Below are 24,951 nucleotides of genomic sequence, written 5' to 3'. Positions count from 1 at the left end.
TGGAGGAGGCGAGTTTGACAATATAAATAACAGTTTAATAAAGAACTAAATCAAAATACACAAACATGCATATGTGACGTACAGCTGCCCGTAAACGCTCTCTCTCTGTCCGTCCGCAGTCAGCCTTTATCCCTCTCGGAGGCTTGATTAACCTGATAAGGCACCAGGTGTGTAGAATCATGACCCGGCCCCGCCCTCCACCCTGTCACAGCATTATTTAACGGTAAAGTTAATTGCAATAAAAGCTGAATAAACAAAGGCACCCAGGGAACTTCTCTGCCTCCTTCTTTCGATGCCAAAGGGCCACTACAATATAAGTCTTTGCACCATGTTGGCAGTGATGCAGCTGGCTTTTGGCAACAGTGCCCCTCCCAAGACTCCCAAGAAAGTCAGCCCATATTGGCTTATAATAGCAGAAGGGAGCATGCCCTTTCTCATGCTTACACACTTACTTATGCACATACACTCAAAGACCAGCCAACTGCTTAAAGGAATTGTTCACCCAAAAATGTATATTCTGTCAGGATTTGTTCACTGTAATGTTGTTCCAAATTTGTATTTCTTTCTCCCGTAGAAAACAAAGGGAGATGTTAGCCAGAATGTTAGTCACCATTCATTGTATTTTCCCCCATACAATGAGAGTAAATTGTATCAGAACTGTCAGTCCATAAAATTTGTTAGCATTTTACAATTATGGAACAACATGAGGGTGAGTAAATTATAATCATTTAAGTTTTGGGTGAACTGCCCCTTACACTACCCCTTATTTACTTTAATCCTTGCCCACAGTATGCTGCTTTGTTTGGGCTGCATAAAACTGTTTCATTGACAGCACGCTTGAGACAATTATGATGATCATGCCACTGATTAGTATGCTAGCAACACCTGTTCTACACTAATTGACTACCTACTTAATCCCTGTGTGTTCTCACTGTTTTTGCTAGATTATTGTGTGATGTCAAGCAACTAAAATTGCTCTCTTTGTTGAGTTGGTGCTGTCTCATGTATCTGTTTGGTTGCCTGCCTCTGCCCACATGTCGGGAGTGTGGTTACCTTCCAGCTTGCTGTACGCCTGTTCTTGCCACCCACAAATCGCCAGTGGAGGATCCTTTGTCACTGCCTGCCTATCGGGAATACTCCTAATCATCTGTGCTTTGTTCTCTGCAACTCACTACACTTCAACTGACACTTACTACGGATCTGCTCCTGACATCCACAATACATACAGCCATCTACGGACACACTCTTCCTATCTGCCCTGTGCATGGCAACGGCGTGCATGGATACCCATTACTCTCCCCCAGCTTCTACAGTCAGTGCTGTGATTCTTATACATCGCCAGCACAGATTATGTTGACATTTATTGTGAATAAATCCTTTTGAACTGTTCCTCTGCTTTTGGGTCCCTTTGTCTCACTCTCCCTATGATTGTTGATCTGATATGTGCTTTGATTTGAACATAAATCAAATAACTGTTACAGCCTCCAAACTGACTGATGCACTTCATCAGGTTATTCTCATAATCAAACACCATCAACTTGAAAAATCTCCCAGTGAGCAAGGTTTTTAAACTTTTTATGAAGTCTCTCCTTTAATGTTTATTATTAAGAAACCTGTCTCCTTGTCCTCTGCATAAGTGCTCCAGGAAATATGGGAAGACATTCACTATCTACTCCGTATCACTCTTTTGATGTGTGGAAGACCCCTGTCTCCAATGTAACTTCTGCAGAGATTTATCCTCTCGAACATACAAAGGCTGGATGTGCTGAAGCTCATGGTGCCTATATGCCTGGGAGCCATTATCTTCCAGGTCATAAACAGCACGAAAAAAAAGTATTCATAGTGTCACATTACTTAAACACCAGACCGTGAATGATATGACCCTCAAGCATGTTCTTTGTACTGTACTATGCATGCAAACAGGTGCCATGTACCACTTTTTTTTTTTTTGGAGGGGGCACCCATGACAGTACTGGGTCACGCAGTGGCCTAGGCCAGTGGTTCTCAGACTTATTCCGTACAAGACCCCCAACTATCCCAGACAATATGTGAAGACCCCCTCCCTGCGGAAACTGGAGTGTCTGTAGATTAAAATTGTTAATCACTATAAATTTCAATATTCTAGAAATTTTAGGAACAGTTTTAGACCTGCATCTTGATTTTAAACAGTTTTTAGCATTTTGAATAATTAGATTAATTTGATATTACCTGTTTTAAATAAATATGATTAATCTTATGGCCAAAATTTCCTGAGGTCCCCTAGTGGGCCCTGGCCCCTTGGTTGAGACAAGACTGTGTCTTGTCTCATCTAACAGTCATTAGAAGAACTAGCCTTAGTGAAATATTTCAACGGCTATAGCTTTTGACTCTGCTCATCACTGCAGCGGGTGCCAGGTGCGCCTGTCCTTGTTTACAAATGTTGTTGTTAATAAACTCATTGACTGTTTCCCTCTGCATTTGGGTCCTTTGTCTGCCTCATCCTCTGACAGGTATGTATATCATTAGAAATTTAGACAAACTTTTTTTTTAATAATAAATATATATATTTTAAATTTCATTTAAAAGTCACTTGGCTCAGAATATGAGGGGCTGCTGCTGTAAAAGAGATTATCTTCTCAGACCTGAGGGTCACATTTTATAGGATCCATTGGTTCCCTGTCTGGTTGCATGTGACTTGCACATTGCCTGTAAAACATCCCCCAACGCCTCCTCTTTGGCTGAAAAACATGCCCATCTCAGTAAGGCCTATAACGATAAACCGGAAGCTGAGCAGCAAGAAAGGAACCCTAATAAAATGATTATTGCTGAGGAACAGCCAGGAAATCAAAAGAGATGTATCTCAAGAAATGACAAACAAATTCTCTCCCAACATTTTCTGAGGTTTGTTTATAGTATGCTCCGAAGATTAAGCAAAAAAAAAACAAAACAAAACAATGACAGAGGTCTCTTAACATGCCATTTTTGAGTATCAATGATCTCCATACTGTAAACTGAAACTGTTATTTGCTAAAGAAATAAGGACTCAAGATATCTACTTTAGAAACTGCTCAGTGTCTACAGCTTTTTCTGTTATGATGGATAAAGTTTTTTCTTTTTTTACTTTTAAAATATCTATTATCATGCACAGACACTACTCTAATGTAAAAGCGGTGAGGGATATCAAATACTTTTCATCATAATTCTTTTAACTAGTTGGCAATAAAGTTATTATGTATAAAACGATATATATTCAAATAAGTTGATATTATTCTGAGGGTGTTGCTCCATTCAGAAGAGATCATCCTCTAATTCCCTTCGAAGACTTCCATTCACTTTGAGAGCTTTAGAGGGCTAAAGGTTGTGGGACTCAGAAAGTGAGTTTAGAATTACCCTTATTTTTAAGTCATTTTTATTGGAAATGCTGTTTGAAGATTGATTAACAGCATGACTATCATGACTGTTCTCCCTTCAAAGCGCCCTTACGATGGTGATTTATTCCGACTGGAACGCAGGGTAGCCTACATCTCCCGTTAGACATCAGTGGTGCATCTGCCTTGTCTGATCATGCGCACTGGCCGCCATGGTAGAAAGAGGGGGGGAACCCTATGACGACTACTTGCTATGGGTTCTGTGCAGTGCTGAGATGAACCACATTCATAAATCCTGCCAAACAAAATTGTGGAGCTTGAATGAATGATGAGACGTCATACGAGGTAAGATGAAACTTTAATCTTTTTTTTTTGCTTATGTACGCATTGCGCAAATATGCGTGGCTATGGATTTTCGTGTGACATAATGAGAACTGTAGCTTATTTTGGCTGCTGAACGACCAGTGTACGAAAGGGAAATGGTTATTGATGACGTTAAAATGTTTATTCAAATAGCCTAATGCGCTACACGATACGGATCGAGCTTTTAGAGGATTCGCGCACAGATGTAACCCGGCGCCCGCCGGGAGTGTGTAACTAATGCGACAGAAAGAGTTAGGGGCTGTTCACATCGAACACGTATTTACGATATCTGTCTCGAGACGCATTTTAATTGTAGAAGTTGTATTATCTGGACACGGCGTTTAAAAAAAACGCGGCACTCCTGCTCGAATCCAGAGACGCGGTGCAACGCTAAAAGACGTCGGTCTAGCGCATGTTTAGGCTACATAGAAAATAACTATTGGAAAAAAATGCACTTTCGGCGTGAACGCCCCCTTGAACAGTCACACATGCACGACGTTGTACTTTAGTTTTATTTTTAATGGTGGTCAGCCTTGACGTTTGAAACTAATCCTCTGCACATTATTTGCATGTGTTGTTCTTTCCTCTTGAATTATGAAGCCGGTATTGTGGTCATGTCACTTGCGTGCTTACATAACGTCTCGGTCTTATCTGTCCAATCCAGCAACCACGTAACCAGCTTCACAACAATGTATAAGAGCATTTAATATTACCATCTGGAACTGTAAATCTTCTTAAGAAGAGGCAAAAATTGCAGTTATTGTAAGTCGCTTATAATGGAATGGAATGCGGCCAGTCCATAAAACACAAGTCTAGCCACAAGTCGTAAACATTATGTGTTAAAATTATTTTGTGTGATAAGATCGTGTATTAACCTCAGAGTAGAGGTATATCCATATTACAACTTCTTTGCCATGAAAATGCAACACCGGTAAACCCTGTATAGTGATTTTATCACACTTAAATCATGTAGAACACATTTTATCACATTAAAATCATGCTAACATGTATAAAGTTTACATCTGGTGGCTATATTTTTTAATATGTGCAGTCTATATTAATGTCTATGGACTGGCCCCATTCACTTCCACTGTACCTTATTGTAACCACAATTTGTGCTTTGTTTTAAAAAATGAGGGAAAAGCAATTTATTTTTTATTGTAACCAACATTATGAATAACGCATCGATCTTAACTTGGATCTTAATTAATCAATATCACACGAGCAAGAGTGCGATATGGCCCTACATCAGCACTGCCGTGATTCGCAGGCCGAGTGCTGTAGGTAATCAGCAGTGCTGATATATAGCACGATTGTGAGTGTGATATTGCTTATATACAGCAGTTCAATGAACAAGTACATTTTTAAAAATGAGGAAAAACTGAGTACAGTCAGTTGCAAACAATGACTGATGGGTTCACTTCACGTCACCATCTGCTCATATTACACACAAAAATTATCTTTTGCCACCACCTGCTGGCTAACATATGTAACGTCAAAAAATGTAATAAAAAATACATGTAAAAGACTCATACAGTAACTCTTAACACATATGCACTACTCTTACACTTTAGTTTAGAATGGCACAAACACAAGTGGAGTGATACACACACATTGAAGCATCCAAGTGCTGATGGTGTCACACCATCAGTGCTCATGGAACATCTCTTGTCTAGGGCTGGGACATGACGTCGACGCAAAAAATACGTTGACGCAAAATATGCGCGTCGATTCGTCGGACCCAAAACAAAGATGGCGGCGCCGGCGAGTAGTAGAAACACGAGTGGCTCCTCAGACTATCAGAAGTGCAAGGCGGCATGCACTCGTTCCTCTAAAGTATGGGAATTCTTTCATTTAAAAGGAAACAATTCCGTGATATGTCGTCTTTGCAAAATGGAGATGGCCTTCTATTCTAGCACCACGGCAATGCACCAGCACCTGAAGAAGCGCACCGGTTGCAGCTGCAGATGACAGAGGACCGTAAGTTTTTTTCAACTCCCCACTTTGCACTTCGATGTTGGAGTAGGCTATAATACGTTAGTCGACACCTAAAGTTTTAAGCTATAGATATTAATAATGCGCTTGTAGCTATGAATGTCAGTGAAAAATACATAGAGGACACTGACAACGCGCTGACAGACAGGACCAAGCAGGTAACATTTAATAAAGTCTCAACTTTCAAATTTGGTCATTCAAAGAAAATTAAACCATAAATAGGCCTACTATTTTGTGGCTCTTTAATGTGTCGTGACAGATTGCCTCAGTTAAAGCTGCTCGTGAACCGATCATCTTTTCCTTGGTTAATTTATAGCATCAAATAGGCTAAACATGAATGTAGCCTACATCAGAAGGACTGTTGTTTTAACCACGGAAAGACGTCAGTACGGTAGCTTACAATCCATTATTCAAATTCAAATCCACCGACGTTAATCTTCTCTCTCCTGACTACTTTGTCAGACAGAAATGGCGTATTATGATTGATTGATCAGATCGCCAGTCAATCAAACTCCCGGCAAATGTTTTTTTTTTTTTTTTTTTACATTTTATACACCCCCACCCCCGATGAAACCGGTATTACCGGTGTTGTCACAAGTCCATTAATCGAATCGAAACCGAATCGGACTGAAAAAATGAATCGTTAGATGAATCGATGCATCGAAAAAATAAATCGCTAGATTAATCGTTTAAAAAATAATCGTTTATCCCAGCCCTACTCTTGTCCAATCAGATTTGAGGACCAGAACTAACTGTTGTATATTTTGTAATAAACCCAGAACATTCCTTTAATTAAATGTATCATTGAGCAGGGGATTCTTTTGTTATTTATAATAAATCAATAAATCCAATGAATCCGGCCTCATGAGAGTTTGCATGGAATCCATGCTGCTACTAAAGTATTTTTGGGTTTCAGCATGATGTGAAGTGACAAGTTTATGTGCAATAATCTACCATGGCAAATCAACTGAAAGCGGAGTTTGATCTCAGACTGTAGAAAGATATTTTCTCTTACCAGTAAGGGCCAATATAATAAATATATGATTCCATAATTGTTTTATAAGAAGCGTTTGTCTATATTCAGACTTCAACATCAATATGTTTGTAGTTATTTGTCTGCTTTTGCAATCATCAGAATGTTTACTTAAGCTAAATGATTAAGAGTGTGAGCTGCTTTCACTGAGATTCAGTGGAGACACAAGCCATCAGGAAGGGTTTGAACAAAAGCTTTTTAAATCCCAGCTGCTTTAATAGGTTCAGTGACCTTCCGTCACATCAGTGTTCAAGCATTGCTATTAGTATATTATTAGTATGCTATCGTGCTTTCAGTTCATAATGCACTCTTTCTATTCACATAAAGACTTTACTGCAAATAAAGCAATAGATTCAATGATTTAGATGTCAATGACTTACCAACTTTTAATCAGTTAGCCTTCTCAGGATATTTGTCTGTTTCTATAGAGTTAAGTGACAAAGCTCCCACTATTAAGTGTATTGGTGAAAAACTGAGCTGTTTAAGTGAATGAGTATCTACCAGTGCTTTATTTCATTTGTCACGGTCATGTTCAAGTACTGACAGAGTGCCTTTGTTCTAGCTTTACTGCCCATGAGTCCAGACAAGTTTACAATACTGACACCCTTGTGATGTGTACCCTTATTATCCCCATGGGTGAAAGGTCTGACTTTCTTTCTCGCTGTTTTGTGTATATAGTGTTTCTTTATATAGTTAGAAGTATGCTTGGAAATGGCACATAGACTCACTGATTTATAAACTAAGACATGCATTTTAACAGTGTTAAGCTCATATGTTTATGGAGGCATTCATGGGTGTGTGTATGTGTGTGGCATGTGTTCTCCTTTGTCTGTCTACCACATCAACAAACCACCTCCTTTGCAGAGCCACGTGTCAGGGACAGAGTGCAGGTGAGGGTTTGTGGATGCTCTGTGTGTGTGTATGGAGGAGGGTGTTTGGTTAATTAATTAGATATAGAGTTACACCATCCAGCCATTTAGATAATTGTGGCTGTAACTGCCTTCCTCCACAGCTCATGTTTGTTAATGAAGAGAAAGGTGAGACACCGCTGGGAGTCGTAATGGTTTCTGCTGGTGAAAGGGTGTTCCTGGAACAGCTGGGGTTACCCCACACCAGCACTACACATTACACTAGACTGCACTAGATGGATGCAGCATACATAACTATATATATATATATATATATATATATATATATATATATATATATATATATGGAAACATTGATCTCAGTTATGTATGCTATCACTGACAAATGGCATCTCTTAACAGAAATTTTGGCATTTGCTTCAGGGTGTTTACCTTCCCCTGTGGCACGACCGTAAAAGCGTTGAGTCAGCTTGGGAGACCCCAGTTCAGATCCTACGTTGAAACCAGGAAGAAATCGCGCTCGCATAATCAGTAACAAGTGCAATTCGTTGGTTGTATTTTTGTACATTACATGCACATTAAATCTTTACTCCACTGATGGTTAGGTTTAGGTTTTGGGTTGGGGGGTACCGTTTTTAAAATATATATTCCTCTTTTACAGCTGAAAACTGTACAACTCTCTTCACAACTTGCATTTAGTGCCCCTCCATGGATATTACATCCCGAAAATGGAGCTTACGTGTGCCCGTTCCTGCAACAACACTTACCGCTTTGGCCCCTGGGGGCAGTGTTTCACGTTTCAACCTTCAGTTTCTGATTTCACTGTGAGATCAGTCTGGTTCTGACTAGAAAAACTGCATAAAAACTTTTAACTTTGCTGTAAAGCGCAGCTGATGCTGACCTAAAAATTGTCTTCATTGCAGTCTACATTTTTGGCTTGCCTCCATCCCCTATGTTTCTGCATCAGTGTGTTCTTTTAAAGTCTTTACTTTAACAGCCATATTAGTTCGTTTTTTTCTCTATTTGGACTTATAATGCATCAACATCACTTTTTAAACTTTCAGTATTGTCTTAATTATTAATAATCAAGGGACTAGTCCCATTCCTATTCTTTTTTTCCCCTTGGCTTGTAGTCATGGCAACAGACCAAGAAATAGGACTTTGTGAAGAACACAAGGAGGACACCCTGAACTAAAAGATCTGTGAGACACCAGAAAATAATAAAGGTGCTAAACATAACTTTCTTTGAAATACCACACATTAAACATCCACATACCTGACAGATATCACTGAAATAGGTATCCTGATAGGTACAGTATCACACCTATTTCTGTGACAGCCTTAGGTTCCGTTTTAAAAATGTAATTAAAAGCGAATTTAAAAAGACACAAATTGAAAAGCACTGTCTGATCAAGATGGCGCCGTCCAATGGCGACATAGTGTTGCTCTGTCTGTCGATATGTTTGTTAGTGTTATGTTTTCGAGTGGATTACGTCTTTGGCTAGATAAAATACGATAGGCTGGCCCTTCTTCACATACGGGACAATATGTTAAACTTTCAATTAAAGTTGGACTCTTATGCTGAAGATGTTTTTGTCGGGTCTGCAGACACCGGGGCTAGGCGAATGCATACCAACCACAAATCCCAGCGGAAGCCCAGGAAACGGGGCAAAAGAGCTGGCGCTCTGGTTTGGCTTAAACGGCGGAGGCATCGATCTCCACTACCGAGCATTTTACTCTCCAACGTTCGCTCATTAGTCAACAAATGCGATGAGCTTGCCATCCTCCTCAATAGCAGATGGGTTATTGCAGACTGCTCCATCCTGTGTTTTACCGAAACCTGGCTTGGCGCTGGCATTCCTGACTCGGAAGTTAACCAGGACGGCTTCACCCTTCACCGCGCCGATCGCACCGAAGCTTCTCAGAAGGTAAAAGGTGGTGGTGTAGGTTTTTACGTGAACGAGAGGTGGTGCACGGACACAACAGTGATCGCACAGACCTGCTCCCCAGTTCTCGAGACGCTCACCATAAAGTGCAGACCGTTTTACCTACCAAGGGATTTCACCTCTATCATACTGGTCGCTGTGTATATACCCCCTCAAGCTTCTGAGTCTGAGGCAGCCCAACAACTTTTTGCTCATATTATGAGCATCGAAAACTCTTATCCGGACGCTACAGTGTTGATTTTAGGGGACTTTAACCATGTCAACTTGAAGCGGTCTCTGCCCAGGTTTAAACAGCAGATTCGGGTGCCTACCAGGTATGATAAAGTATTGGACCAGTGTTATTGTACTATTGCTAATGCCTTTCATGCAGTAGCTTGGGCTCCCTTGGGACAGTCAGACCATAACACTGTCCTTCTGATCCCTGTTTATCGTCAGAAATTAAAATCTGTAAAAACAAAAACTAAGGTAGTAAAACAATGGTCTTCTCAAGGAATCGGTGCACTCAAGGACTGTTTTGATAATACAGACTGGTCTGTTTTTAAAGAGTCATGTTGTGATCTTAATGAATTTACTGAGGTGGTTAATGCCTATATTTACTTTGTTGAAAATGTATGTGTGCCTACAAAGTCAGTGATTGTGTACAGTAATAATAAGCTGTGGTTTAGTAGAGAGATAAAACATCTATGGAAAAATAAACATAATGCCTATAAGAGTGGTGATAGGGATCTATATAAGGCGGCTAAATATGACTTTGAGGCAGCTGCTCATAAGGCCAAGGCTGACTATAGGCACAAGTTGGAAAGCAAACTACAGGTTAATGACAATAGAGGGGTATGGGAGGGTCTGAGGCAGATTACTAATTATACTAGTACAGCGCCAGTGGTCAGTGATGATTCTAAGCTGCCTGACAGTCTTAATGAGTTTTACTGTCGCTTTGACAGAAATTATGTTGACGACATCACACAATCGATGAACATCAAAACCCCAGCCCTCCTTTTGTAATAGAGGTGGATGAGGTTAGGCTTTTATTACGAAAGCAGAACTGCAGGAAAGCTGCAGGTCCTGACCTCGTATCCCCTGCCACTATCAAACATTGTGCAGATGAATTAGCCCCAGTTCTCACAGACATATTTAACTGGTCCTTGAGGGAATGTACTGTTCCCCAATGTTTTAAGTCCGCTGTCATAATTCCTGTGCCCAAAAAACCCAATATAAGTTGCCTGAACGACTACCGACCTGTAGCACTAACATCTGTTATAATGAAAATCTTTGAGAGAATAGTTTGTAATCATCTGTCCAGTGTGGTCAGGCTCGACCCCTTTCAATTTGCATATAGGGCAAACAGGTCTGTTGAGGACGCTGTATCCCTATGTCTCCATTCCATTCTACAGCACCTGGAGGTCAAAGGCAATCATGCAAATATCCTTTTTATAGATTATAGCTCTGCTTTTAACACAATTTTACCCAGCAAACATTTTCTGAAACTCCAACAAATCGGGGTCCATAATTCTTTATGTTACTGGATCTGGGATTTTCTGGTGCAGAGAACACAAGTGGTAAAAATAGGCAATAACATCTCTAATGTTAAGCATATTAACACTGGAGCCCCTCAGGGGTGTGTTATGTCACCTATTTTATATTCAATATACACAGATGATTGCACATCACACACTGAATCTGTTAAAATGTTTAAATTTGCAGATGATACAACAATAGTGGGGCTCATTTCTGGGGATGACGATGTTGCCTATAGGAAAGAGGTCCTCGCACTGATTGAATGGTGTTCCAACCACAATTTAGAGTTAAATGTCTCCAAAACTAAGGAGCTAGTGGTTGACTTCCGTAGAAGGGGGAAGTTGTCCCAGCCCCTGTACATTAATGGGGAGGTGGTGGAGCGGGTGGACAGTTTTAGGTTTTTAGGTACTACGATATCATCATCTTTAAAATGGGATGATAACATAACTACCATTACTAAAAAAGCCCATCAGAGGCTTTTTTTCCTTCGACAGCTGAGGAAATTTGGAGTTGCTTGCAAGGGTACCTTGCAGTTCTACCAGGCTGCCATCGAGAGTGTCCTTACTTTTTCTATTACTGTCTGGTATGGCAACTCTACTGTCCAGCAGAGGTCTCAGCTAGACAGGATAGTGAATACAGCCTCAAAAATCATTGGCTGCAAACTCTTCCCAATCTGTGAGATCTACGAGGCCCGTATTTGTCGCAAAGGCCTTAGAATCCTACAAGATGACACTCACCCTGCCAACTCCCTTTTCTCCATACTTCCATCAGGAAGAAGGTTAAGAGCTATTAAGACAAAAACCTCCCGCTTCCTCAATAGTACATATTGCAGAGCTATAAAATCTCTTAACAGCCCTCAACCCATGAACCAGTCACTTATGGAAAAAGGCTCTCTTAACTGAGTCTGCAGTATTTGCATATTTTTGCATTATTGGCACTCATTTTTTATAGTGTTTTATTATACTTTTTATATATTTTATGACAACCATCAGTGTTTTTTATCGATTCTATCTATCTATTGTAGAGTTGTGGATTTGCGCTCTGTATTCATATGTAATTGTCACTCCTATCTGACATCAGCCACTATAGTATCCTGGACTGTCATCCAAGTACGTGGTGAGCGGTGTGTTCCTTTTACTTTTATCTGTCTGTGTTAAGTGTCATCCCGTAGGGGATATCGTTGTGTATATAATTGTTCTATGTCTTTGGTTGCATTTTGTTGTTATGAGCACACTGAAGCAAATCCCTAACAACTTGTACTGAGTTGTATGGCAATAAAGTCTTGAATCTGAATCTGAAAATACAGTGAGACACAGTGCAACTGTTAAAGATGTCAGTCTAGTGCATGTTTACATTGAAAAATAATAAATAAAAAAAAACAGCATATGAATGCAAAAACCCATTCGGTCTAATAAAAAAAAAAAGGCAATCAGAAACACTCTCTGCCTTTGAATCATTTTAGTGTTCAGTGTGGCTTTGGATACATCAGGTTGGCTGACATGACTTTGGAGGATGTTTTTTTTTTTTAGATAAAATGTGTGTATAAGATGCTTATGAGACAATTAAAAGATTTGAACTTTGTCTAAGTTCTTGGTTCAAATTTCGCTCTGTATTTCCACCAACAGACTGAAGCATGGTGCTTCTCTGGCTCCATCAATGTTAGTGTTCATGGAAATGTATAGCACACAACTTGAGCCTCTGTTTACTTTGAATGCGAGGCAGTGTTTGACTGCTTGCTGAATTGGATGAAGAGTTCTTTAATGGGGCTTGAGAGAGATCGTAGCATGGCAATGCTCTATGAGCCTTTTCGGTTTCTACCAGACCTTGTGAGATAGAACCACGCTCAACTTGGCTATAACACTGGGCCTGTGTGACCATTTGAATGTCCTATTCTATGAGTGGTGTGGTTCACTTAAGTCAAACAATGGCTTCACTTTGCATCATTTATTTCCAGAGGCCCTGTGTGTCACTAGGCCACTCCTGTTTTCTGCATTCTGTACCAATTGTACTGCAATTACACACCTTAAGCGTTTCAGATGTAGGTCCTTCAGAGATTGATTTGTTCTGTTGACAGCTCTGCTAAAATGGATCAAGAAAATGACTTGTGTGTGCTTGTAATATGAGAGCTTATTGTTTTTTCGCCACATGCTTCCCACTGAGTCAGATAGAATCCTGTTTCTGTTTGTATCCTCAAGCCGTCCTTCATCTTGGCTCAGGGTGTACTGTAGGATGACTGTAATTAGTTTTGATCTCTGTACTACCTTACTTTCAGTCTATGTCTCAGTGTCTTTGTTTTGTTTTTTTCCCTTTTTTTCTTTCTTGCCCTCCCATTGCTTCTGCCTTAACTCCTACTTTGCACACATTATGGATGTAACATGCACTTCATGGTTGGTTAGTGTCATGATAAAACATGCATGATTGCTTTTTGTCTTTGTCTTTATTGGTTTTGGTCTTTTCCTCACACAAATCTATTGTAAGATTTCAGAAAACTATTAACTTATCTACATTTCCAGTGTTGGGTGTAACACATTACTGTAATTAATGTTTTTGTTAATTACAGTAATGTTACTTATTTGTCTTGAAAAAGTAAAGTATGGGATTACTCTTAATTTTTGAGTAATTTAATTACAGTTACTTGTGATGTACTTGCATTACATTCTGTATAGACTTTCAACAATTCTATATAAAACAATATTGAATTTAATAATGAAATTTAATGTCTAATGATAACATTTGTTTTCTTATTCAATGCTCTAAGCTCTAATTCAAGCATTTCAAAAGTAACCCTCCTAACCCTATATATAACATATATATTGTGACGAGGAGGAGGGCGTGGCCAGGCTGTGATGGGGTGTGGCCGGGCTGTGATGGAGCATGGCCGGCGTTGAATCAGCTGATCAGCGGGAGAGCGAGATAAAGGGCGGCCAGACTCACGGTGCATGTGTATCTGTGTTTGTTTATGTTTGTTTTATGTTGATGTGACAGTGCTCTCTTATTAATAAAGCTGCATTTTACCATTTTTCTTCATGATAAGAAATGCATATGGACATATATATAAATAGATATTATGATTAAATAAGTTCTAATCTAGCTGCATTAAGTGTGCGCGCTCGAGGGATGAGTTCCCCGAGGCAGAGTCTCTCTCAGCCGGGTGCAGTTTCAATCCCTCCCCCTTATATTGGGACATTCGCGCAACTTATAGAAGAGGCACCGACCACACAGAGAAATGACAGTTTCTGAGTTTATAGTTATTAACATGATCTGCTTCTGTATCATTTGAACTTTAAACAAGCTATAATGCATTAAATATAACTGCATTTAAGATGTAACGCCGGGATGTTTCCTTTAAAGAGCTCCGCCTCTGCTTATTCCACAACGGCATTCCTTCTGAATGTACTTTTTTTTTAATCATTCCCTAATACTTTGGGATCTACATAAAATAAACTGTGAAAGTTTAGAGTGCATCTGGACTGATCTGTGTAATTCTTCCTCCATCAGGCGTGAACTGCTGCTCTCACACGTCATCGTTACAGTTTATTGTGTTTTCATGTTACTTTAAATGCGATCAAACGACTATTCAATAACTAGCATATTTCTCGTCAAATTTGTATTTGACGATGTCGATAATGTCGACTAAAAGTTTCAGCCCTAATTCAAATGATAATATGCTTTTCAACTCACCTGCTTTAGTTTCTTGAATAAATCCGGAAAATTGCGAAAGCAGCGTTTACAAATAGGTTTTTGCTGATCTATGATGTTTCCCTAACCTATGAATTTCCAAACCTGGCTTTTTCCACTTTTCTTTTCGACAAGATTCAGTTGAGACTCCACAAGCAGCTTTGCTTGTCGTCATCCTTTGCTTGTTGTGAGCATTCTAAACGTCCCGACCCTGCATGGGTACCGGTACTCGGTACCCCGGTACCTCCAGAAATTCTGGTATCGTAAATAATTTTTTGTTTGAGTACTGACTTGATACAGTAGTTCCGGTATTTTTGACAACACTAGATTGTGGTACTGCAGTGCTTTCAATTTCATTTTCGAGGAAGGACAATGGGAAAAAAATAACTGTATGCTGGTAACAACGGCAATCTTTAAACCAGTTACTACCTTGGTCTATTTGCCTATTAGCTAAGTTATACTTTCCACAGTTTGTACCATTTCCACTGTTTGACTTCATCTGATATGACTAGTAATCGTTATGTCTAATGCCATCATTGCCTAACTTTTGTAATGCTATTTATTTTAAAACAATTGATTTCAACAAGTCAAAACAACAGCTGAAGATGTGCTACTTACCAGCTATTAAGGCATATTTTTTGGATATCCTTGTTCTTCCATTCGTTATTTATTTTGTAATTTTTTTTCAGGGTAGGGGTGAGTTTTGTTGTTGTTAGTGACATTGTTAGTGACATTCTGATAAGTTGATCACCTTTAACCATGGTTACACCGGTCCTATTCAAACCATCAGATTCATCCACACCGAATAGCAGAGCCAAAGCCCGAATGACGTAATTACCAAAATAGTGTGTCTCCGCAAGTAACTTGGAGTTCTGTGCTTCAACTAGAAGGCCAAAAAGTTACATAGTGTAGCTTTAAGAACAGTTCGAGAACAATTTATTGATGTTATAGGATTTATTTGAAAGAATTAAAAGAATAATTTGATGTCTATCCTTTTTGTTGTCCATCTGGTCAAACTTGATATGGGTTTCAGAAAAGTAATTAGTAATTAGTCATTTAATTGCTTTTCAAATTAGTACGGTAATGTAATTACAAAATTGAAGATTTTGCATGAATTATAATTTTTTAAATGTTTAATTACTGTTGCTAAAAAACTTGAATAATTCCTTTAAAAGCTTAAAGCAATTTTTACAAGAGGCACTGAAGGCCACGTTGTTTTAATTAAAATTGTTAATTTACTGTATATATATATATATAAATTAGTAAAATAACAGTGTTTTATTGCATATTTGCCTACCATTGCAAAACTAAGTTGACATAAAACTGTTAATTTCTGCTCCATTTAGTTTTTTACTTTACTTTTTACAGAATTATTATTTTTATGTGTTTATTTATTTTGCAATAATAACAAGGTGCTGTTTAGTTTGTAATGTATTCATTGCAACTTCTTGTGGACATTTTAAACTGATATATTTGATTTACAACTTTATGGATTTTTGCATAGATTGAAGTAGAGAACATTTAGTCCGAACCTCTAGTATGTTACATGTTACTTTGTTTAGTACTGTTATGTCCAGGTTTTGTAAATCACATAAGTATTTTTTTCTTCAGAATCGTGAGAATATCGTGATTTTTATTTTAAGCAAAAGATTTTGTGATTATCAATTTATCCAGAATCGTGCAGCTCTACTGGATATCAGTCTTTCACAAAGCTGTGGTGGAATTTTGGACCACTCTTTGCAGAACTGCTTTAGTTCAGCCACATTGGAGGGTTTTCGAGCATGAACTGCCCATATAATTCCTGCCACAACATCTCAATCGGGTTCAAGTCAGGACTTGAAAAACTTTAATTTTGCTTCTTCAGAGGTGGACTTACTCCTATGCTTTGGATCATTGTCTTGTTGCATTATCCAGTTGTGCTTGAGCTTCAATTCATGGACTGAGGACTGGATGTTCTCCTTTAGGATTTTCTTGTAGAGAGCAGAATTAATGTTACCCTCAATTATTGCAGGTTGCCCTGGCCCTGAAGCAGCAAAGCACACCCACGCCCCCACACCATCACACTACACCACCACCATGCTTGACCATAGGTATGATGTTTTTTGTGGAATTCTGTGTTTGATTTATGCCAGATGAAATGTCCCTGTCTTCCAAACAGTTATACTTTTGACTCATCAGTCCACAGAACATTCGACCAAAAGCTTTGAGGATCATCAAGGTGTGTTTTGGCAAAATTCAGACAAGCCTTAATGTTCTTCTGGGTTAGCAGTGATTTTCGCCTCGCCACTTGCCATGGATGGCATTTTTGGCCAGTGTCTTTCTGATAGTGGAGACATTAACGGTGACTTTTATTGATGTGAGAGAGGCCTGCATTCCTTGGATGTTGTCCTTGGCTTTTTTGTGACTTCCTGGATGAGTCGTCGCTGTACTCTTGGAGGAATTTTGGAAGGTCGGCCACTTCTGAGAAGGTTCACTACTGTGCCAAGTTTTCTCCATTTGGAGACAATGGCACTCACTGTGGTTCTTTGGAGTCCCAGAGCCTTTGAAATAGCTTTGTAACCCTTCCCAGATGGATGTATTTCAATCACCTTTTTCCTCATAATGTCTTTCGACCTTAGCTAACTTCATGCTGCTGAAAAAGTTATTTTTAGGTGTTGATTTGATTGAACAGGGCTGGCAGTAATCAGGCCTGGGTGTGTCTTGTCCAGCTGAAATCCATTATGAATGCAGTTTCATAGATTTGGGGATTTAGGCTACATCTACATGAATCCAGATACATTTGAAAACTGCTTTTTCGTTTTTGAAATGCTCTACATCCACACTGCCACTTTCAAGCGTTTTCCAAAAGTTGCTCGTCCACATTGTAACGTATGAAAACGCTAAAGTCCCCTTGTTGCGCATGCGAAAAATCGGCATTGCATGTGCTCTGAAACACAATTGTCCCTGTGTTCAATCACCGGACACCAATTCAGAATAAACTTTGTAATGCCTTTGAAGGAATGCAATGTGTATGTTGTACAAACTGACATTTATCTTGAACCACACTATCTAAGTGAATATCAGGTACAACAGTACCGCTATGACATGGGCCGCCATCTTGATTGTTTTGGTTGAATGGTTCACATAACGGTGTCACATGATGACAAATACGCCATAGTTTTCAGAAATCTCCATTTTCCCAGTCCACACTACAACAGGAAGATTGCATTTTCAAAATTTTCACTGACAATAATGCTATCTCAATGTGGACGGAATGCCAAAACGTAGAGAAAAAGATGCGTTTTCAAACGAAAGCATATTAGAGTGGATGTGGCCTTAGTAACTAAGGGGGCAAATACTTTTTAACACAGTCCCAGTAGATATTGGATAATTTATTTTGCATCAATAAATACAATAATAATTTAAAACCTGTGTTTACTCAGACTGCCTTTTGTTTTATGTTAGATTTTGTTAAAATTTTTTAAACAATTCAGTATGAGATGTACACAAAAACAGAAGAAATCAGGATGGGGCAAATACTTTTCAAAGCACTGTATATAGGAATTTGTAAAAGAAATTATGTTCAGAGTTATGGGTTTATACAGAGCTATACAGATATAGTAGCATAAATGTGAAAAATACAATTTTAAAACAGTGAATTTGCACATGTAACACATGGGTTTGTACTGGTAGCATGTATAAATATTAATTTACATGTTTGTTTTATACATGCGCATACATTTTACATTGCACCATACTGAAAACTGTATTGCACTATACTATGCTGTACCATTGCTTTGATAGACATCACGTGAAAAAGTATTTTAGATGTTTTCTCTATTACGTTATGCTCTATGCATCTGGTTGAAAAAAAATTAAAAGGGGTAGTTCACGCAAAGGTTCTCTCAACATTTACTCACCCTCATGCCATCCCAGATGTGTATGACTTTCTTTCTTATGCATAACACAAATTATGGTTTCTAGAAGAATATTTCAGCTCTGTAGGTCCATACAATGCAAGTGAATGGGTGCCAAAATGTTGATGCTCCAAAAAGAATATAAAGGCATCATAAAAATTATCCATATGACTCCAGTGTTTTAATCCATATCTTCAGAAGTGATATGATAGGTGTGGGTGGGAAACAGATACATATTTAAATTGTTTTGCTAGAAATTCTTCTCCCTGACCATATGCAGGATGAATGTGAATAACTAAAAACACAAGAAGTTAATGTTAAAGTGATCTGTTTGTCACACACACCTATCATATCGCTTCTTAAGACATTGATTCAACCACTGGAGTCTTAAGGATTACTTTTATGCTGACCTGTGGGATTTTTGGAGCTTCAAAAGTTTGGCACCCATTCACTTGCATTGTATGGACCAAAAGATCTGAGAAATTCTTCTAAACATCTTCATTTGAGTTCAACAGATGAATTTCTGTTCGGGGAGGCGAACAGATGTTGTGCTTCCTTTGTCCTCACACTGCTGGGGCTTGTCAGATAAAACAAAGCTAACGGCCAATACAAACCGAAGCTTCATCCTCCCTCATGGCTTTGTAAGGAGGTGAAGTGCGGCTGAGGGTCTCCAGGTCCCTTTCAGAAGTGTCGTTCACACTGACATCGAATAAATAATTGGAAGTTCCTGTGTCTTTGTGCCATGGTTGCTAGTAGGCAATCCTACTTGACTGCTGTATCCAACTATGCAGTGACAGATCACTGTCTGCCTTTCCATTTGTAATCGCCGCATCATGTTTCTCCTCATTTACGCTGCTCAACTTTGTCACATTGCCAATGGTGCTGACATATCAGAAATCATCAACTCTCATTGAAAATGAATGTTTCAATTTGCTTTGTTGCTGCAGATCATTATCAATGTGAAAACCACTTAAAACCTTAAGAATAGGGTCAGAGGATGAAATATGTTTGCTACCCAGGTAGGGCTGCACCTAACGATTATTTTTTTGATTAGTCGATTAATCTAACGACTAATTTGCAGATTCTTCTAAAGATTTTTTATTATTATTACTTGATTAATATAACAATTAATTAACCCAAAATAAATATTTAAAAAACTTGTCTCTCTTCTCTTAAATTAACAAATATACAAGAAACAAAGTATGCACTGCAGAGCATTATTCTGCAACAAAAATAGCAAAAAATAATGGTAAACTCCATTTTACAGTCCAACAATAATTTTATTTTGGAGAGATTTTATGTTAGACTGCTAAACTCGAGGTTGCACAATGTTTTGATATTCCTACTGAAAGTGACTTGAATTTTACGTTTGTTTAATTTATTTTGATGTTGGATTGCTAAATGTAGATTGCACTTTCCTTTTACTCGAATTAAACAAGTTCTTACTTAAAATCACTCCAAATTAAAGTAATCTACATATTACTTGTTGTAATACTATATCATGTTTGGATGGGTGGGGACTAGGGGTGCAACAATACAGTTAGCCCACGGTTCAATACATACCTTGTTTTTTTAACCATGGTTTTCGGTTCGGTTCGTTTTTGATGGCTTGGCACATCAGATTGTTTTTTGTTATTCTATGCGACAAGAACAGTAAGAGGTTAAGGAGAAAAAATACTATTTTTTTTATTGCAATACTCTTTCTTTATTTTACTTAAAAGCAAAAAAAAAAAAACAATTCCACTTGTACACATTCCTAGTGTATTGTAATTTCTTCCTTTGTGTATCAAAGAGAATTATCCTTGCACAGCTCAGAACCACTTCGCTGTCCTTTTCTGCATATCGCGGTGCCATTTTGTGGTCCGTTCTGCATAACGTGGCTCAATTTTGCTTTTCGCGGCACGTTTCCTGGCCGACGCACCAGCCCACTCGGTTCTCCCGATGGCCAGACCGCCCCTGAACGGCCCCAAAGTGCGTTGGCCCACCGGGAAAATGCCCAGTATGCCAGATTACCAGTCCAGGCCTGGAAGTCGGGATTTATCTCAGCGCTGAAAAAAATGCGAGGCGGTAGTCTGTAGCGCGGATCGAGCGCTTTCAAAAGGTGTTGAAAGCTCCAATCACCGAAAACGGCAGCAAATCTTTGGCAATGAACACCTCCACTACCTTTGTTATTTTTTTGTGTCTCTCAGAAACATTTGACTATGTATGCTGGAAGGAATCAGCGAGGGACTGTTGCTTTTTGGATGACTGAATTACCTGCCCTGCTATCCTGCTTTCAGACAGTGAGAGCGCTGTCATAATGGAAGTGTCCATTTGAGTAGGCAACATGTGTAAAACAATGCTTTGAAAAACCTCAGCATTATACTCAACAGCAAAACTGAAATGTCACCACACCACAGATTTGAAAGACGGTGGTTCTTCCTCGTACTGCAGCCTCACTTCACCGCTCGCCATGTTAAAGTGTGAAATCTGACATCAGCATTGCAAGCATGGTTAAGCGCCCCCTAACTTTTGTACATAGTGATTGGATATTTACTTGCGGGGAGGCTTTTCCTCATCTAAGCGCGTAGACGGGCACACACAAACAGAGCCAATTCGGTGAGAAATTATTTAAACACAAAACCGATTCACAAGCGTGTGTTGAACCGTGGATGTCGTACCGAATGGTTCAATATTATATTGAGAATTGTGGCAACCCTAGTGGGGACAAAAAGTAAACAGGACTTACAGTTCTGCCGTCTTAACAAGCGCTCCGGGATGCTTTCGCTTCAAGTGTTCATTCATGGCGGTTGTACTGCTGTGATAAGCCATTTCCAATGTGCATAGCTTACACAGCACCACATCGTTGGGTCTCTGGTTAAAATACTCCCACGATGACCGGGTGCTGCCATTTTAATTATTCCATTGCAATGCACCAACGCATGTTATGCAAATCAACGTATTTCTGTAATCGATTATGACGATGAATCGTCCCAGCCTTATAAATCATAAGATGGCGCTACAGACGGCCGCCTCGGTGTGTGTGTGTGCGCGTTGTTTTGTTTTGTGTTTTAACTCTGTTTTTTGCGTCGGTACCGGGAGCTCTTTCACAGGAGATGAGCTCATAAGGGGTACAACTCCAGAGGACTTATTTCCTACTTCTCCCTACACTGGAAATTTTGGACATTCTGGTCAAAGGTGCACTCACCTTTGCTCATGCAGTGAAATGCCGAAGGAGAGGGAAATGGGCTGGTGCGCTTGTGCGTCTTCGCCAGCGAGGATTACGCACACCGTTACCGGGAATATTTCTCTCTAACGTGCGTTCACTGCCCAACAAACTGGAGAAATTACAACTGCTGTTGGGGAAAAACAGGGACTTTTCTTCATCTACTGTTTTGTGCTTCACGGAGACACGGCTTTGTGGATTAATACCGGACTCTGCGCTGCAGCTGGCAGGCTTCCAAATTTACAGAGCGAACAGAGACACGGAACCTTCCGGGAAAACTAAAGGTGGAGGAATCTGTTTTTACATCAACAGCGGTTGGTGCAACGATGTGACAGTGATCCAGCAGCACTGTTCTCCTGACCTGGAATCTTTCATCATAAACTGTAAGCCTTTTTATTCACCCCGTGAGTTTGCTTCATTCATTCTAGTCGGTGTTTACATCCCGCCGCGGGCCAACGTGCAGGTCGCACAGCGCATGCTTGCCGACCAGATACTGTGTGTGGAGCGGACCAACCCGGACTCTTTAGTTATTGTCCTTGGTGACTAGGTGAAACATCACTCATGAACTCCCTAAATTCAGACTGTTTATTAAATGCCCGACCAGAGAGGAGAACATTCTGGCTCACTGTTACACCACAGTCAGGAATGCTTATCATGCTGCACTGGGAAACTCTGGCCACGTCATGGTCCACCTGATTCCTGCATACAGGCAGAAACTAAAGCTCTGCAAACCTGTAGTGAGGACATCAAGGAAGTGGACCAGTGAGGTTGTGGAGGATCTCCAGAACTGTTTTGACACTACTGACTGGGATGTGTTCAGGACTGCTACAAACAGTCTAGATGAGTACACAGAGGCTGTGACATCATATATCAGCTTCTGCGAGGACTGCTGTATTCCATCATGCACCAGGGTGAGTTACAATAATGACAAACCCTGGTTTACAGCCAAACTCAGAATGTTAAGGTTTGATAAGAAGAGGCCTTCAGGAGTAGGGACAAAGACAGATTTAAAGAGGCAAAGTACAAGTTTAGCAAGGCGGTGAAAGAGGCTAAACGACGGTACTCTGAGAAGCTCCAACACCGGCTCTCAGCCAACGACTCTGCATCTGTCTGGAAAGGGCTTAGGCAGATCACCAACTACAAGCCTAAAGCCCCACGACCGACGCCTAGCCAACGACCTGAACGAGTTCTACTGCTGCTTTGAAAGACAAAGGGACAGTCTTGAAACCATCCCCACGACACCTCCCAACAGCTCCAGCCACAGTGCATCACCTCCACCTCCCCCACCTCAGCAGGGGCCTGGGCACCCCCACCAATGCCCATCTTAAAGGTCAGCTCTGCCTTTAACACTATCATCCCAGCTCTGCTCCAGGAGAAGCTCTCCCAGCTAAGTGTGCCTGACTCCACCTGCAGGTGGATCACTGACTTCCTGTCTGACAGGAAGCAGCATGTGAGGCTGGGGAAACACGTCTCCGACTCAGACCATTAGCACTGGATCCCCCCAGGGCTGCATTCTTTCTCTTCTGCTCTTCTCCCTGTACACTAACAGTTGCACCTCCAGTCACCAGTCCGTCAAGCTTCTGAAGTTTGCGGATGACACCTCCCTCATCGGACTCATCTCTGATGGTGACGAGTCCGCCTACAGGTGGGAGGTTGACCACCTGGTGACCTGGTGCAACCAAAACAACCTTGAGCTCAATGCTCTAAAGACAGTGGAGATGGTTGTGGACTTCAGGAAGAACTCAGCCTCACCTGCACCTGGCCCCATCACCCTCTGCGACTCCACAATTGACACTGTGGAGTCTTTCCGCTTCTTGGGAACTATCATCTCCCAGGACCTCAAGTGGGAGCTGAACATCGAGACCTCAAGTGGGAGCGCCCTCATCAAGAAAGCACAACAGAGAATTTACTTCCTGCAGCAGCTGAAGAAATTCAACCTGCCAAAGTCAATGATGGTGCACTTCTACACAGCCATCATCGAGTACATCCTCACATCCTCCATCACTATCTGGTATGCTGCTACTACTGCCAAGGACAAGGGCAGACTGCAGCATGTCATCTGGTCTGCAGAGAAGGTGATTGCCTACATTCTGCCGCCGCTCCAGGTCCTGTACGCCTCCAGGACCCTGAAGCGTGCTGGAAAGACTGTGGCTGATTTATCCCACCCTGGCCACAATCTCTTTGAATCACTCCCCTCTGGCAGAAGGCTGAGGTCCATCAGGACAAAAACCTCACGCCACAAGATCAGTTTCTTCCCATCTGTCACTTGCCTTATCAACAACTTCTGTACAAAGTTAAAACTTTTCTATCTTTTAACGATCTTAAAACTGTCACACATGCTTTTGTTTTATCTCGTTTGGACTACTGTAATTCACTATATATTGGATTACCCCAATCCTCCATGTCACGGCTTCAGATGGTCCAAAATGCCGCAGCCAGGTTTTTAACTGGGGTTCGTAGATGAGAACACATTACTCCGATATTATTGTCTTTAAATTGGTTGCCAGTGTGTTATAGAGTTGAATTTAAAATTTTGCTGCTAGTTTTTAAGGCTTTGACTGGTCTGGCACCATCCTATGTGTCAGATCTTGTAAATGTAAAAAAGTCAACAAGAGGCTTGCGATCCTCAGACAGCATTATACTGTCATATCCCAGATCGAGATTGAAGTTGCGAGGTGATCGTGCGTTTTCAGTGGCCGGTCCAAGGATATGGAACAGTCTTCCTTTATCTGTGAGGTCTGCAACGTCTGTACATGATTTTAAATCTAAGCTACAGGCTTATCTTTTAACTCTTGCATTTCATTCATAACTTTGGTTTCGCTAATCCCTAACCTAGTGTTCCCCTTCTGTCGCTCTCTCCACGTTGTGTCAGAGAAGCGATATTAGGGGTCTCTCTTGAGCGCCGATATTCACCTCTGGACTATGAAAAAATGCTAATGAGAGTTGGCAACCAGTAATTGCATGTCCTGCCCCCGGACATACGGGTATTTAAGCGGCGCAAATACGGGAGTTCATTCAGAAAATTTCTTCGGAGCCGATGGTCGTGCATGTAGTTACACACCAAGTTCCTGTTTAATCCTCTGACGCTCTGCATGCTGTTGGAT

At 40.3% G+C, this 24,951-nt stretch overlaps 1 protein-coding gene across 1 annotated transcript in view; it reads left to right on the top strand.

Moving 5' to 3' along the window:
• The first annotated feature begins 3,580 nt into the window (after nucleotides 1-3,580).
• The window catches only part of LOC127624163 (disheveled-associated activator of morphogenesis 1-like), a 122,199-nt gene continuing 100,828 nt past the window's right edge, over nucleotides 3,581-24,951 (top strand). Inside the window, exon 1 of the mRNA XM_052098851.1 lies at nucleotides 3,581-3,692. The gene's annotated coding sequence lies outside the window, so the exon portion shown is untranslated. The remainder of the gene's footprint in view (nucleotides 3,693-24,951) is intronic.

The sequence above is a fragment of the Xyrauchen texanus genome, chromosome 30 (genome assembly GCF_025860055.1).
Source record: "Xyrauchen texanus isolate HMW12.3.18 chromosome 30, RBS_HiC_50CHRs, whole genome shotgun sequence".
NCBI classification, from domain to species: Eukaryota; Metazoa; Chordata; class Actinopteri; order Cypriniformes; family Catostomidae; genus Xyrauchen; species Xyrauchen texanus.
The sequence above is the reverse complement of the archived record's forward strand: the minus strand, read 5'-3'. Positions and strand labels throughout refer to the sequence as shown.